Source organism: Cupressus sempervirens, chromosome 5 (genome assembly GCF_028749045.1).
Source record: "Cupressus sempervirens isolate cs-2001-9-10 chromosome 5, ASM2874904v1, whole genome shotgun sequence".
Lineage (NCBI taxonomy): Eukaryota > Viridiplantae > Streptophyta > Pinopsida > Cupressales > Cupressaceae > Cupressus > Cupressus sempervirens.
This window is the reverse complement of record NC_143122.1, coordinates 397,945,752-397,963,553: the sequence shown is the minus strand read 5'-3', so window position 1 is coordinate 397,963,553 and position 17,802 is coordinate 397,945,752.

Below are 17,802 nucleotides of genomic sequence, written 5' to 3'. Positions count from 1 at the left end.
ACCATTAGGGCCATCATGTAATTCTTTAATCATCCTTTCAACTTGATCTGTATCAATGCATCTCAATAGAGCTCCATTGAAATCCCTCCTAAACAAGATACCGTCAACTATAGCAGTCTTCTTTTTTCCCTATACAATCCCTAAGGATATCCATTGTTTGACAAGAAGGTCATCATGTCATCCATCCAATTCCTTGGAATATCATTTCTTGCTTCTTTATGTTCTGTCAATACCCTAGAAACTTCTTCATCTGACTCCTATGATGAGATCATCTACTTGCACAATCCTTTCCCTCTTACCAACTTAGTAATCTAAATTTCCACATCATACTCCATCACCTTAGTGATCCAACCTACTCTTTTCTCACTAATATCATTTCTCAAAAGGAAATCCTTCACACTGTCATGAGGCACCAATAGATGGATCTTGTTGTGGGATAAAGGGTGCCCAAACTTCTTTAAAGCTCTTATGACTGCAAGGGCTTGCATCTCCACATAACTATACTTATCTTCATACTCCTTAATCCCTTCACTAAAGAAGGCTATGGGCTGCTCTTCATTCTTATTATTCAATTGAGTCAAATTAGTATAAATACTTGACTCACCTCCTAAGCTATAAAGAATGAAATCTTTATCAAAATTTGGATTAATGAGAGTTGGGGCTAAGGCTATGGCTACTTTGATCTCCTCAAAAATTTCTTTCCCTTCTTTGGTCCATGCAAAGACCATGTTCATCTTGAGCATAGTTGTAAGAGGTTTCACCATGGTAGCTACATTAGAAATAAATCTTCTCACAAAATTTATCCTACCAAGGAAACTTTGTAGCCCTTTCTTGTGGCTAGGAAGGTAGAGGGAAAGAATGACCTTAGTTCTCTTAGGATCAATGTTCAAACCATCCTTAGATGCAATGTGTCCTAACAATTTTCCTTGATTAGTAGAAAAGAAAGACTTGGTCATATTTAAGGATACTCCATACTTTCTACATCTTATGAATGCTTGTGTGAGATGGCCCAAATGATCCATTACATTTTTTGAATACATTGTAATATCATCAAGGTATACTAATACAAACCTTTCAATCATGTTCTTGAAGGCCATGTCCATTGCCTTTTGAAATGTGGAATCTATATTTGTTAGTCCAAAAGGTATCTTATTGTAAGAATAGGTGCCCCACTTTGTTGTGAATGCAATCTTATATCTATCAGAGTCTTTAACCAAAACTTGATTGTAGCCTAAGAATCCATCTAGGAATGACAACCTCTTTGAATTACTAACCTTAGATAGGATCTACTCCATGGAAGGAAGGGGATGATGATCCTTAAGGGAGGCGTGGTTAAGATCCCTAAAGTCTACATATAGTCTTATTTCTCCACTCTTCTTCCTAATAGGGACATGGTTAGCTACCCATGATGAGTGCTTGATACGAAAACTGATATTGGCATCAATCAATTTGGATAGTTCTTTTCTCATTAATAGCTCAATCCTGGGATTCATTGGCCTTTTCTTTTGCCTAATAGGTTTGACATTATCAACTAAATCTAGGGTATGCTAAAACAAACTTGGGTCAAAACCCTTTAAATCATCATATGTCTAAGTTAATACATCATTAAATTCTTAACATAGATGAAAAAAACTTTCTTGCTCAGTTTTAGAACATACCTTCCCCATGTTTAGGGTTTTCCATCAACAACCACAACTAGTATATGATCATATTTGTTTGCAGCAAGGTTCATGCCTCTATCTCTTGTTATTTCATTAGGATTGAAGAAACTTTTTAAGGTAATGAGACCCTTAGGAAACTTGTTGGAATAGAGATTAATGATCTAATCTCTATACTAGCCCTACAACTTGGATTGATTCCTATCTGAGAACTCTGCTTCATTCTGCAAGAAGATTACAATTTTTGTACTAGATTCAAGGACTTGCTAGTTGGTATCATTATTAGGAACAACATGCCTAACCACCACTCTAATATGTTTCTTCTTTTTATCTTCAAGGCTTTGTGACACATCATAAGATGCACCCACTACTACAAGTCTATCAGCATGTGTATTCTCTTTTCTAGGAATGCTTTGAATATTAACTGCATTGAAACTTTCAAGAAAATCACATACTCTATGTTTATAAGACTTGAGCAAACCATTTTTAGTGACATTCTAATTTCTTATCTAATGGACAATCAACTCACTATCTCCATATATACTCAAGGCTTGAATTCATCTTTCTTGGACAAAGTAGAAGACCTTGAATCAATGCCTCATACTCCATAATGTTATTAGTACAACTGAATTGAAGCATAAATGAGAAGTAATACCTTTCTAGTGTAAGAGAAACCAACGTCACACTAGCTCTTGATCCATTTTTATTTCTTGACCCATTGAAGTACATGCTCCACATACCACTCATATCTTCTTTGTCCTTCATAAGGTTGGGGATAGGAGTATGCTTTTTTGATATCCAATATATACTAAGGCCTATCTCTAGGGTTTTTGATATAGGATCAAATTGGTATGGAGTGTCCCATTCATCTAAGAGAAAAGTAGGTATCTATGCTAGAGAAGTAGTAGGCTTGTTTACTATACTATTTTCATCTATCTCTAGAAAAGTGTAATTCATATTGATGATATTTGGAGTGTAGGGCTCAATATGATGGAGGGATAGAGCCTCTGTTGTGATTGAAGCCTTGGTTCCATATCTTGTTCTAGAAACCATGAATGACCAATCAGAGGATATGTAACCACCTATTTGGGCAGTGAAATATTTTGAGAGGTAGATGGAAAAATGTGGTGTAACCTCAACAACTGATATATCCTAAACTATAATACAACCAAGGCATGCATGTAGGAACATCTCAACATTTCTAAGGATTCCTACATTCTTGATAGTACTACTGTCCAACTATATTATTTCCCTAAAAATGGGCTCATATTTTATTTCTAAAGCATCAGTAACACACTTAAGCATCGCTGAACTGCTAGCCCCTGAATCAACCATGTAGTTCTAGACTAGCTTATCCCCTATAATCATAGAAAAATAAAATGGAGGAGGTTTAATCATCTTACTTGATTCTCCCCTATTTGATGGTTGTACAAGACTGGTGGCACTCTCGATGCTAGATGGTTGATCCCTTGGTTCAATGCTCCCCAATTCTTCCTATAACAACTTCTTCTACATAGGTATAGTAGCAACAACATCCCACATGGAAATATTCACATTTGTTTTCTTCATCTTCTCTACAACATTGACTAATGATGCATTAGGTACTTTGGTAGAATTATTGGGAATTGAATGTGTAAGAGGTGAATATTGAATAACTTGAGGGTCATTCACATCTCTTCTGACACTATTCTGTCTTTGTTGTTGAGGAGCATTGGATTGATCATTTTCTATCTATACATAAGGTATTGAATTTGATGTTGAGGCTTAATTAGGGGGAGGAGGGGCAACATCTTCAACAACTCTTCTCTTGCTCCTAGTGTTGTGAGTAATGGAATCCTAGTTTACATTATAATGTTCCTCCACCTGGTGATTCATGAAGGAGAAATCACCTTGTCATTGCAAATGCGAGGCATCTTCAGATTGGCTTTCTTTGTATGATTTTTCTACTATAAGATCTTGAGTGATCAAAGGTAATTAGGATTCAACTTTTTGACACATACAATAGGCATAAGAGCAATTGTAGGAGGGATAAAAATCTTGATCTTGAACCATATTGTTTTGAGGAACAAGGGCCCTACTTTGATTTACATTTGAAATAGAAGCATGACTATTTTTCCTACTCTGATCAAAAGAAATATTCCCATTATTATGATTTGGAGGCCTACCATTGTTTGGAGTTTGATATCACAGTTGAGGAGCCTTATTACCCTAAGCTTCCTATCTTTCCAAAGTGACCACTTTGTTACTCACTTTGTGCATCACAAAGAAGCTATCTTCCAACTTCTTCTCTTGACCTTGAAATCTCTTATCTATGCTCAACATCATAGATTGCACCATTAATCTCATCCATTCCATCTGAAGATGTGGTAGCTTAAGGGGCTAGAGCAAGGGGTTGTGATGTGGAAGTTGTGGGAATAGGGGCTACTACTAGTTGGTGATTTGGCATATTAGGGAAGAAAGGAATATGAGGTCTTGGAGCTAACTTACCCCCTTTTATCAATACATTTTCTTTCCTAATAGCTATCTCATGAGCATTAGGTAATGTATCCCCTCCCATGGTTTGGATTGTGGTGGAAATATCACTAATGAAAGCTCCAAGGTAATGCAAGAAAGCATTACTAGAGGAAGTATTTACTGTAGTAGGTATTCTACACCATTTCTTCTAAAATCTATAGTTGAAATCTGCCATGTGCCCATGGGGTGCTCTCTTTATATTTGTTAGCTACTCTAAAAGTGAGAGATAGTCACTTTTATCTTCAAAATGTTTGCATAGGGCTGCTCCTAACCCATCCCAATCTATTATAGACTTGTGAGGAAACCCTCTATACCATTGTAATGCTTTCCCCCTTAGGGATGTGGCTAAGAACCTAACTGCTACATAATCTTCAAATATTCCATGTATATTAAAAACATTTACAACCTCTTGAATATGTTCTAAGGGGGAAATACAAGTTTCACTAGTAAACTCAAGTATACTCTTAAAAGCTCATACTCATATGTCATGGCTTTGGGCTAATAGGAGATGACTTCCACCATTAAAGGTGGCAAAAGAATGAGCTCTAGGTTGTGCCATTTAAGAAAGTGATCTATTGATATCAGCTAATGAAAACTTAGGTTGAGATCTAACAATAGGAGTAGAAATGGATCTTGCATGGGTATGTGTATTGCTACACTCCTAACTAGTGATAAAGATACTCTAGTCTTTTTTCTTCTAGGATTGGAAAATGAAAGATCTTGATACTAAAATTTACCTATAGAAGATGCCCTTGTTTTAAATTTGGGCATGAATCACAACAACTATGGTCTGAAACCATATACGAATGATGTAGAGTCACCAAGTTCTTTGAAAATGAACCTCTCGAAGGTCTGAAACATTGAGAGTAGCACTATCTCCTTAGCATCAACTTGAAGTTCTTTTCTTTCAACACTAGTGAACATGAAATCTTCTGATATGAATGGCCCACCAGGCATGCCAAAAACTATTGTCACAAAATTTTACACCCTTGTCCAAATATTTTACCTAAGGACAACCTTGTGAAACATGCAAACAACCTACAAGCCATGGGAATTGAACTATGAGGTTCAGTCTCTGGAGAAGGTAGGCTTCCTTTTCTATCAAGGTCCACCTAACTACACTTGAGAAGGAAAAGGGAGAAGGAATGCATAGAAGAAAACTACCTAATCTATTCGAAGGAGGTGATGCACCAAAATAGAGTGTTCAAACCAATCTCTACCCATACATGAACACTTGAACTATTATGACACCAAAAGATATACAAATCTAGACTTGTTTTAAGTCAACAATCACATGGAGATCATATATCTAGATAAATGATTCAAGGAAGAAAAGATTCAATATATATCATTCATGTTTAAAAAAATACAATTGTGCAAATTGCAAACAGTCACAAAACATTGAGGAGAGGCAAATAGATCTTGCATAGTACATTAATGGATGAAAGAGATAAGCCAAGAAGTCATGAATAGTTTAGAGGCAAAGGGAATTAACAATGTGCATGCCAAAATGATGTCAAATAAACAAAAAGGGTTCAACCTTGACAAAATTTACAAAATCTACCTTTATAGCTTAGGCATAATAGAGATATTTTTTGCTTTAAACAAAACTCAACCACTACACTTAGTAATTACTGCAAATTTGGAAGAAATTTGATCATGGAACAATCCTAGATGCAAAATAATCATTAAAACCCTAGCTAGAAGAACCTTGGAAATGATAGAAATGATGCCATTCAAATTAGAAAAACCTCAAAATGGGCAATCAGATAGTGTGAGAAGTATCCTTCATGTCATTTTTGGCCTTGCATTCATTTGGAAGTGGTTGGGATCGATCAAGAAGATCAGATTGCACAAAAAAACTGTATTCCCTTCATTTTTGGTCCATGAATTAGGAAACTCAATAGGTCAACCTAGTTAAGCAACCGAAATGAGCTATGTGGACCAACCATGTTATTTCTTTCTGCTAGCTTGCAAGGTCTTCATGGGTTTGACCACTTAAACCAACTAACTATGCCACCTTTTCAAACTTAACTATTGTCTGCCTATGAAATCACAAACCTAACTATCATTGCTAACTATCATTACCTTTCAAATTGAGCCTACTAGGACACATGGAAAGACCTCACTATGTCACTATGACTAAGGATTAGTCATTTTCACATAGTGACATAATGAGAGACATTGATCAACCTCCATCTAATGACCCTGAAATAAGCAGCCAGCCTACTAACTATGCTAGAACCTAAACCAATGAAATCCCTTCTGTATGATGACTCACCTAATACATATTTTTGATCACTTTGGTAGCCTACTAAATAAAATGGACCCACTAGAACATGTGGCAAAACCTCACTATGTCACTATAACTAAAGATCGATCATTTTCCCATAGCAAAGTAATGAGAGACATTGATCTTCTTAGATCGAACAATCCATATAAAATTGCAATATCATGACCTTTCCAGTACCTCCAACCAATGAGAATGTCACCTTTTCCCAATTTTTCTAACACTGATCCACCTCACCCATAGCCCACAGAAGGCAAATGACCCACCTACCACAAGTCAAGCTATCACTTTGTTGAATAGAATATTATCCGTGCACCTTTGGAATGCGAAAAAGTGAGGGCCATTGGTTGTGAAAGATCGAACAATGGAGAAGCTTGAACCAACTAATGACTATGCTAACCAAGGGAATGGGCCCATGGAGCTACATGGAAACATGTTGCTTTGTTGGTATGAAAAAAGGGACTGCATTTTTTGACACTGATAAAGCGACAACCCTTGATCCTTTTGCATCCAATGGTGGATATAACACAAGCCAGCAAAGAAATTAAATCACACAGTGAAACAATATAACATAATATTTAAACATAAAGTATTTTCATCCCCCATTTATTTGAATTTTCAAATATGTGAATGTTACTTGGATTTAAATTCAAACATGACAATTTTGGCAAGAACGCAAAAATAGCCAACAGAGGCCTCAAGTTTTTTTTCACCCCTTCACTTTGTAAAAGGAAGGGTACCAAGATCTCATTTTAAAAATATATACATATATATTATGTACATACAAGTTTTTATAAAATATAACTCCCTTTATGCAATATCACAAGACAAGTTAAACTTTAATAATTGATGCAATTTTAAGGTTCATGCAATTAACATTGTTCTAATACTATGACTTATTTTAATGGCAACATAAAGATACTTTCCTTTCATTCCCAATTTGGATATTTGGATGTTCAATAATTTTTTCTTAGTATCATCCTCTTGAATTCATATTATTATTTGATGGATCTTGTACTTAATATGTATCTTTGATTATCAAAATGTCACATGAAATGTGATGTTTGTATAATTGGTCTCCATTAGTAGGATTTATTTCTATTAAGAAAGTCCTAAAATAGAAGAATTAAAGAATAAAAATAATTAGTATCACAAGTTGAAAAGAATAAATATGATTGGATTATAGATAGTGATTGTTCTCATCATATGAATTGAGATATGAACAAGTTCATTGAATTCAATAGCTATGATATTGGAATGGTTAGAGTTTAAAATAATGTAGCCTATCACATTAAAGGAAAAGGAAATATTGCACTTGATGGAAATACTAGCATTGATGATTTTTACTTTGTTGATAGTTTGAAACATAATCTTTTGAGTGTTATACATCTAGTTGATAAGGGATATTAGTTGTAATTCACAGAGAAGATATGCATTATCAAGGATAAAGATGGTAAGCTATTTGGTACTAGTACAAGGATAAGAGGTAATTCAGTTGAATCCTACTAAGATGACATACTTAGTTGCTAAGGTGGATGATGGTTGTGGAATAACAGATTTTATCATATAAACTTTGATAGAATTATGGAGATTAGTACTACACTTTTTGTTAGCTATTTTCCTTAGATTATAAAGCCTACTAACATGGTATGTAAGGAATGTGTTATGGAAAATTAGAGGAAAAGTTTATTTCTAAGAAAGTAGTTTACTACATTTGCAAAGTTGGAGATACTAGAAATAGATTTGAGTGGTCCTACAAAGACAAAAGCTTTCTATGGTGAAAGGTATTTGATGATTATTATTGATGATTCTATTAGAATGATATGGATAGCATTTCTTAGACAAAAATTTAAAGCATTTTTAGAGTTTAATATATTCGAGAATAGAGTTGAAAATGAGTCTGGATTAAATATTAAGGATTTGAGATCTGATAGAGGAGGAGATTTTATTTCAAATGATTTTAAAATATTTTGTAAAGAAAATGGTATCAAAAGACAACTTTCAGCCGCTAAGACACCTAAAAAGAATGATATAGCAAAGAGAAGAAACACATCTATTATAGAGGCAACAAGAGCTATGATGTTTGTGAATAATGACAAAAAGATAATCTAGAGAGAAACAATAAATAAAGTAGTATACACTATGAAAAAATTATAAATTAGACAAGATACTAGTAAGACTTACTATGAACTATGGTTTAGACATACACCATCAGTTAAGTATTTCATAATCTTTAGAAGTAAGTGTTACATTTAAAGAGATGATGATATTGGTAAGTTTGATTCAATGAGTAATAAATGTATCTTTCTTGGTTATTAATTGAAAATAAAAGCTTATATATGTTTTAATAAGAGAAATATGACTATTGTTGAGAGGATATATGTAAGAGTGGATTGAAAGTTTAGAATTTAGGAAAGAATACTTGATTATAATTATGATGAAGAGACTAATCCAATGAATAAGAAAGAAAATGGTGAAGTGATTTATGAGATTGACAATGATTTGTAGAATGAGATACAAGTAGTTGAATAGAGAGAAGAACCCAGGATAAAGCCTAGAGTAGAAATCAGAGTTGAACCAGTGACACCTAACAAGTTTTTGATAAAGAATCACCCTATTGATCATATTATGGGAAGAAAAGATAAAGGAGTCATGACAAGGAATAAGGTTTATGAATAATTATGTTTAATTTCTCCAGTTGAACCTAAAATTGATGATGAAGCTAGTAAAGATGACTTTTGGATAAAAGATATGAGAGAAGAACTAGATCAAACTAAAAATAATAACACTTGAGAATTTGTTCCTAGACCTAAGGATAAGAATGTTACTAGAACTAAGTTGGTATTCTTAAAAAAATATGAATGAACAAGGTGATGTTGTAAGAAACGAAGCAAGACTGGTAAGTCAAGGTTATTCACAAAAAAAGTATTGATTAAGAGAAAAATTGCACCTGTTGCTAGAATAGAAGTAGTTAGAATTTTTTTGGCATATGTATTTAACAAGAAATTCAAAGTATATTAAATGGATGTATTTGTGGATGACATAATCTTTGGAGGTGATGATGAAGGAAGTGAATGATTTACAATAGAAATGAAGTAGGAATTTTAGATGAGTATGATTGGTGAGATAAAGTATTTCTTGGGATTGTAGATTGTTCAAAACAATGATCATATCTTCATATCTCTAGCTAAGTATTTGAAATATTTGTTGAAAAGATTTGGTTTAGAAACCTGCAAACCTGATGGAATACCTATAATAACTAGATGCAAGTTATCTATCAAAGATGAAACACCTAATATTGAATAGAAAAAGTATAGGTCTATGATTGGAGGATTGCAATATTTTACACACACAAGACCTGATATAGCTAATGCAGTTGGTATTGTGGCAAGATTTCAAGCTAATCCTAAAGAGTCACATTATGTAGAAATGAAAATAATTTTTAGATATCTAAAGGTAACACTTGATTTTGGATTATGGTATGATAGATCAAATGAATTTAACTTAAGTGCATACACTAATACAGATTGGGTAGGCAATGTGGATGATAGAAAAAATATAAGTGGTGGAGCATTTTTATTGGGAGAAAGATTAGTTTCTTGGCTAAGCAAGAAACATGACTATATTTCATATATTATGGTAGAACAAGAGTATGTAGAAGAAACAAATAGTTATAATTAAATCATTTGGATGAAACAAATGTTGAAGAACATTGGGATATAGTTTATAGATCTTCTTATAATACATTGTGATAACACAACTATAGTGAGTATGTCAAAGACTTCTATTTTAACATTTTAAAAAAACATATATCTATTAAGTATTACTTTTTGAGGGAGAAAGTTGTAGAGAAAGAGACCAGATTGAAATATGTAAGCATAAAGGAGCATATAGTAGAAATATATACAAAACATTTTCTAGAGGATACTTTTGAGTAATTGAGAGGTTTGCTTGGGGTTATGCCCCAATCTAATTTTAAGTAGTTGATGTAGAGATTGCATCATTCTAGTGGTAACATGGCAATATTTATTTGTCTGGACTAGATGTTTGATGCTTAGTTTATGGGAGAGTATATGTATTTAAGCTGAGTCATATAGGACTCTTGGTAACTAGTATTTAACACTGTCTTTGGACACTTGAGCTTATTGAATATCTTATGTAGAATATTGAAATAATGATGCATTTTTCATTGATGTCAATTGGGGAGAAGTAATACATGAAAAATATCCTAATAATATTTATAGATGGGGGATAGATGTTCATGTAAGAGAGAGCTTTGATTGATGAAGAGAATTTGAAAAGATGCCACTATATGGGTGATATTAACACCTTCCTTATGCATATTGGTTACAATACAATGGACATTCATTGTCAAAATGAATGAGAAGAAGATTTAGTAGAGATGTATTTGGTATTCATGGAACATAGATATTCTTCATCTATGTTGCCATCAATTCCAAAGGGGGATATTGTTAGCATGAAATTTGATGATATTCCTATAGAGGAGTATCCTATCATTGTTGGAGAGATGATACTATGATCATACACTGAATTCATATGACACAAGGGAGAGGTTGGATAATTAGGGCTAGAGGCACACCTAACTATGAAACCACCTTGGTGAGTAAAGAAAATAGAAGCAAAAAACCAAGGAGAGAGAGAAACAATAATATTTTATAAATTCATCAAATGATCCATAGACATGCCCTATTATGAGGAATTCTGGGTTGCAGCCAAAAAAATGATTACAACCCACAAATTGAGATCCATGATCTCATTATTGATTTAACAACTTCTCCAAAGACTCACTTTCACTTACCACTCAATACTCGCTACTTGCTACTACCTAACCTAAGCCTAGACACTTTTATTAATACTTTCCAAAATGACTTATAAAAGATTCTTGATCTTCACACTAGAGAAGGTTGACCACATAATGGTCTACACATAACCTAATGCATGATTCTTACATCAAATACATAAAATCACAACTTAAAATAAATGAACAAGTCAACTCATAGAAAAAACAATGCACCAAGAAACTTGACCAAAGAAAGAATTAGAAATGCCTAGGAATCAGGAAAAATGACCACTAAATAAGCTCCACCAGTATAGCACTCGATGAATACTAGTGCTTGGTACACATTATAAATTGGCCAACATAGGATTCAAACTTGATTAAAATTGCAACTTGGCCAACACTAGATTCAAACTTGGTTAAAGCTACAACTCAACCAACACTAGAACTTGAAAAAACAACAAAGTCAAGAATGATAGTAAAGTAACCCAAGAAGGTCCTGCATCGGACAACCTAGGTTAAAAAAAAAAAAGATTCTCTTGAATCATGAAGGTGTCATAATCTGAGATGAATCTAACTCCAAATTTGAAAAATCCATGTAGCATCCTCAACTAATCCATTCTTCCATTTTACCAAATACTCATAGTAATATTCACCTCTTCTACTCTTGCCAACTCTCTGGTCCAATATATGTTTAATCTATTCAATCTCCTTCTTAGAATAATCACTTCATCCAAAAACTTTATCATATGAATCATGATACTCATATGAATCTATAACATTGAATATAGGATATATATCCATCTCATCAGGTAACTCAACTTCATATGCATTACCACTATCAAACTTCCTCAAGTTTTGACAAGGACCAAAATTCTTCATTTTCAATTTACTCTATGTACCAATAGGAAATCTACCTAGCTCTTTTCAAATAAACTATCACCTCATCACCAACTTCAAAAACATAGTGTCTTGTAGACTTCTTTACATGCTCCTTATACTTCTGACTACATTGTTTCAACCTCAATTTCCACTTCCTTGTGTAAAGATTTGATAACATCAACAAACACTTCTCCTTCAACTCTTCTCTTATCTTCACCAACAATATCCCTCAAATCTAATATACCTCTAGGCTATATTCCAATAACAATTTGAAAACTTGTTTTTCCAATACTCCTATTCATATAATTATTATATAAAAACTCATCTTGGGCTAACACCATATCCCAATTACTTGGTTTATCCCCAACTAAGCATCTTAGTAAATTACACAAGCTTCTATTCACAACCTCTGTCTTTCCATCAATCTATGGATGTAATGTAGATCTAAGCTTTAACTTAGTATCCATTTTCTTCCACAAAGTCTTCCAAAAATAACTAACAAGCTTATTGTCTCAGTCAAAGATAACACTTCTCAACAATCCATGCAATCCAAAAACCCCTTTAAATAAAATATCCACAACATGCACTATATTAGATGTCTTCTTACAAGGTATGAAATTTTCTATCTTAGAAAATCTATCCATAACAAAAAATATGGAATCATACTCTCTTTCTATCTTTGGTAAGCCAAGAGTAAAATCCATCCTAATGTCACTCCAAGGTTTCTTTGGAATAGAAATATGTGTATACAATATAGTATTTTGACATACTCTTTTTTTGTGTTGACAAATTCCACAACTCTTTGCAAACTTCTAAACATTCTTATACATATGTGGCCAATAATACCTGTCTTTAAGGAAAATCAATGTATTATCAATACCAAAGTGTCCAACCAATCCAACACAATGTTTTTCCTTACTCAAATTAACTTTCATATAATGTATTGTTATACACAACTAAATCTCTTTGAATAATATACCTTATTGAATAAAATATTGATCTTACTTAATCAGTTGGTTTTATAGATTTAGTGCTCTATACTCTCTCCACACCTCAATAAAATCAGGGTCAATATCATACAACTCCTTTATCTCATCAAAGCCAAGAACTTCAATCTTCATCTCGATCAAAAAATAACATATTTTTCTCAATGCATCTATAACATGGTTAGTGACTCCACTTTTATGCTTTATCACAAATGTGGAACTCTTCAAGACTCAACCTACTTCATATGTCTCTGATTCAACTTATGTTGATTTCCAAAGTACTGTAAAGCCTTATGACCAATTTACAAAAAAAAAAATTCTTTAGGAAGAAAATAGTGTCTCCACTCCTTCAAGGATTGAACAATAGCATAAAACACTTGATCATACACAAAATATTTCCTCTTAGCATCATTCAACTTCTCACTAAAGAAAGAAACACATTTTCCTTCCTGACTCAACACAACTCCTATTACACTACCACTTGCATCAAACTCAACTTGAAATACCTTATTGAAATTCGGTAAAGGTAATATAGGTAACTTTAAAACCTTTTGTTTCAAATTTTCAAACTGTTATCAACACCATGTGTCCATTTGAAATCCTTTTTATCTCCTCCCATTGTCTCATCCATAACATTACAAATAGAATTGAAATTCCTTGTGAACTTTTTCTAGAAACTAGACAAATCATGAAATGATCTTACCTCACCTACATTCTTAGGTGTAGACCATTCAAGAATTACTTTAACCTTGTCTAGATCTATCTTCAAACCATTAGCTGAAATCAAAAATCTGAAATACACAATCTCCTCTTGCATGAATAAACAATTCTTCAAATTAATCAATAATTTCTCCTCTTCTAATTTCTGTAACACTTCTCTAATGTGCACAAGATGTTCTTCCTTAGTCTTACTAAATATCAGAATGTCATCCAAATAATAATAAAAAACTTACCCAAGAATCTCTTTATAACCTTGTTCGTCAACCTTATGAAAGTACTTGATACAATAATCAAACCAAAAGGCATAAGCAACCATTCATAGAAACCTTTTTTTTTTTTGAAAGTGGTCTTCAACTCACCACCCTCTATGATTCTAATATGTTGATATCCACTCTTCAAATCATTCATGGTAAAAAAAATTCTCGACTCAAAAAATCCATAATGGCATTCATTCTAGGCATATGAAACCTATATTTTAGTATTGTCTTCTTAATAGATCTAGAATGAGTACACATTCTCCATTATCCATTCTTCTTAGGTGCCAATACAATAGGTGCAACACTTAACCTCAAGCTTTATCTAATGAACCTTTTTGCAAAAAATCTTGCACTTTCCTATTAAGTTCTTTATTCTTGGTAGGTATTAATCTTTATGGTTCTTTGTTTGAAAAATGCTCTAGAAATTAGATCCATGAATGACTTATTCTTCTCACTATTGGTAAACCATCATGTATATCTATTGCAACAATCTCCTTATACTCATTAAACAATTTCTCAATTTTTTTTGGCACTCAGCTCACACTATTATCTTTTGTTGTCACTTGGTCAATACTTTCTTCTATCACTCATTCAATACTATGACAACTCAGCCCTCTAGGAATCAAACCAAAGTAAACTTTGTTCTTCTTCATATCTTTCTAAATTTTTTTGCCATTAATCATGAAAATTCCAATAGTAGTACAATTTACCTCATATGGAACTTCAATCAAATGAAATAATTTTTTCTTTTTTTCATTCACCCAAAGAGTTTATTGATTAAATATAGCATCATGTACAACATGTTTATCATACTACTAAGGTCTACCCAAAATAATATGAAAAAAATCCATAGGCATAATATCATATAGAACTTCATCAATTTAGTTTTCACTATTGAATTTTATAACACATTGCTCACTTACTAGAAATGTATGTTCATCCTTGATCCATGAAACATGATAGGGTTTAGGGTGTCTCAAACTCTATAACTACAACTTTGTAACTAGCTCTTTGGATACCAAATTTCCAAAACCACCACTATTAATGATCACTTATAAACATTTCCTAGCCATCTTACATATTATTTTGAAAAGGCTTCTCCTTAGGATAGGTTCTCCATCAACTCTTTTTTCTATAAAAGTTTCTCCTCACCATTAATTTTTCTCCATCCTCAAATCCATTCAATGAACCCTTAAGATCTCCTTGAACCACAACATTTTTGTCATTATTACCTTCATTCTTCTTTCCAAAATATTTACATTCAAAGTCTCTATGTCCTTCTTCACCACATCTAAAACAAGTACCGCTAAATCTTCCTATTATATAACTACCTTGGTAAGAAATACATCTTCCTTAGTAAGAATTACCACCTTTCCACTTAGCCTTGCCTTTGTCTTCAATTTTCACTCAATTTTGCATTTATCTTGCATAGAATTATCAGATCTACCAATTTATCGATAAGTTCTATCTCTATCTCTATGAAATATGCCATCTCTACCTCTCTGTCTCTATTCATGATTCTTTTCCAAGATCTCCTTAGCTTTCAAGGCATATTGGTATGCTTCTTTGACACTATCCAATTTCACAAAACTAATCTAATCTTGAATCGCAGATTTCAAACCATTCAAACACCTTACAACTTTCTCAACCTCATCATCAACATGTCTAGATATGATTTCTAATCTATATAATCCCTCATTTTACTCCTTTATATCCATATCCTTTTGTTTTATATTATGCATCTTCCTCAACAAATTCACTTGATAATCAGTAGGGAGGAACTTATTCTTTAATTTATTCACTATTCACTATCTTTAGCTAGGTTTATATCTTTCCTTTTCCCTTCCTTATTCTATCAATTTGAAAATGTTTACACCAAATTGAGGCATGACCTTTCAATTTAGTAACAACTATCTTCACCTTATTATGAAAAATGCCTTCAAATTCAACGAATTTCTCCATCTCATAGATCCAATCTAACAAAGCTTTGGTGTCCAATCTTCCATCATAACTTGCCAATTCAATAATAGGGTTTGAATGTTTCCTAGAAAGGACTTGCAATAATCTTTCCTCATCGGATCTCACCTTAGGTTTAGGATTAGGATTTAGTGCTCTAGGTGCTCATTTTTCATTAGTAACATCATCAAGATGTACTCCTCTTCTTTGGGCTATCTCCACAACATATAATCTCACTACAATTTGTCTCAACATGTCCATAATAGCATTATAATTATTTCCTCTACCTTGAACCATCTTGAGTAGGCTCTTGCAATGTTGTGACCCTCTATAAGTCATAGGTGAAACTCAAATATACCACTCTACAACCAAGATCAAATAGCATTATACATGATCCAATATCTATAAGGACAAACCTTGCTCTAATAACACCTGACACAAGGGAGAGGTTGGATAATTAGGGCCAAAGGCACACCTAAATCTCTAACCACCTTCCTGAGTAAATGCAATAGAAGAAAAACATAGAGAATGCAAGTAAGGAGACAGAAATAATAATATCTTATAAATATATCATATGATCTAAAAACATGCCCAACTATAAGGCCTTTCAAGTTGTGGCTAATAAGCTAATTACAACTCACAAATCAAGATCCACAATCTCACTATAGATCTGACAACTTTCCCAAAGACTCAATTTTACTTGCTGCTCACTACTCATTACTACCTAACCTATTCCTAGACTCATTTATTTATACTTTCCAAAATGATTTACAAAAGATTCTAGATCTTCACATTATGATCTAGACATATCCCAATGAACGATCGTTAGATTAAATGCACAATGCCACAAATTGAAATAAATGAACAAGTTGACTCATAAAAGAACTAACGCATAGAGAAACTCAACCAAGGAAAGAATTAGACACGACCAAGCATCAAGAAAAATGACAACCAAATAGGCTTGGCTAATATAGCACTCCATGAACACTAGTGCTTGACACACATTGGAACTTGGCCAACACTGGATTCAAACTTAGTTGAAACTAAAAGTCCACCAATAATAGGCTCAAACTTAGTCAAATATAAAACTCAACCAACAATAGAACTCATTAAAAAACAAGAGAATAAAGATAGAAAAGAAAACTAGGTTGCTTCTACATCATCATTATAGTGTTCATCATTGATGTCATCATACTAATTATTCTATGAGATTGTTATAGCAGCAGAAAGAGATTGAGGTTGCACAGTTTGAGGGCTAAATATTAGTTGATGCTCACTTGGATGGATATTCTATAGAGTGTCCTGATGATTTGGTTAGGAAAGCATGAAGAAATATGAAGATAATGCTCATTTATTCATGATTTATTGAAGAAAATGTTTAGATAGAGTTTTTGGATAAGAGTTGTTGATTTTTGATTATATCTCCTAATAGAGATAGAATGTTGTTAAGAAAGGTTGTACAATAGTAAAAGACATGCTAAGGATGATGTGGTTAATTGAGAAAAGTAAGATGTTACATGAGTGAATAGTTGTGATGACTATGAGATGAAAATTTGATTTTAATTGTAAAAATATGTAATATTGTAATGTAATGTGTAAATGTAACATCTTAAGTTGGTTCTATATTATTATTGTAAATTAAGAAAGACCCAAGGCTGAATCAATAACTTTTTTTAGGATTTGCTATAAAGGAGGAATTTTTTCCTTGGTTATAATCATCCACTATAGATATTTGTCTAAT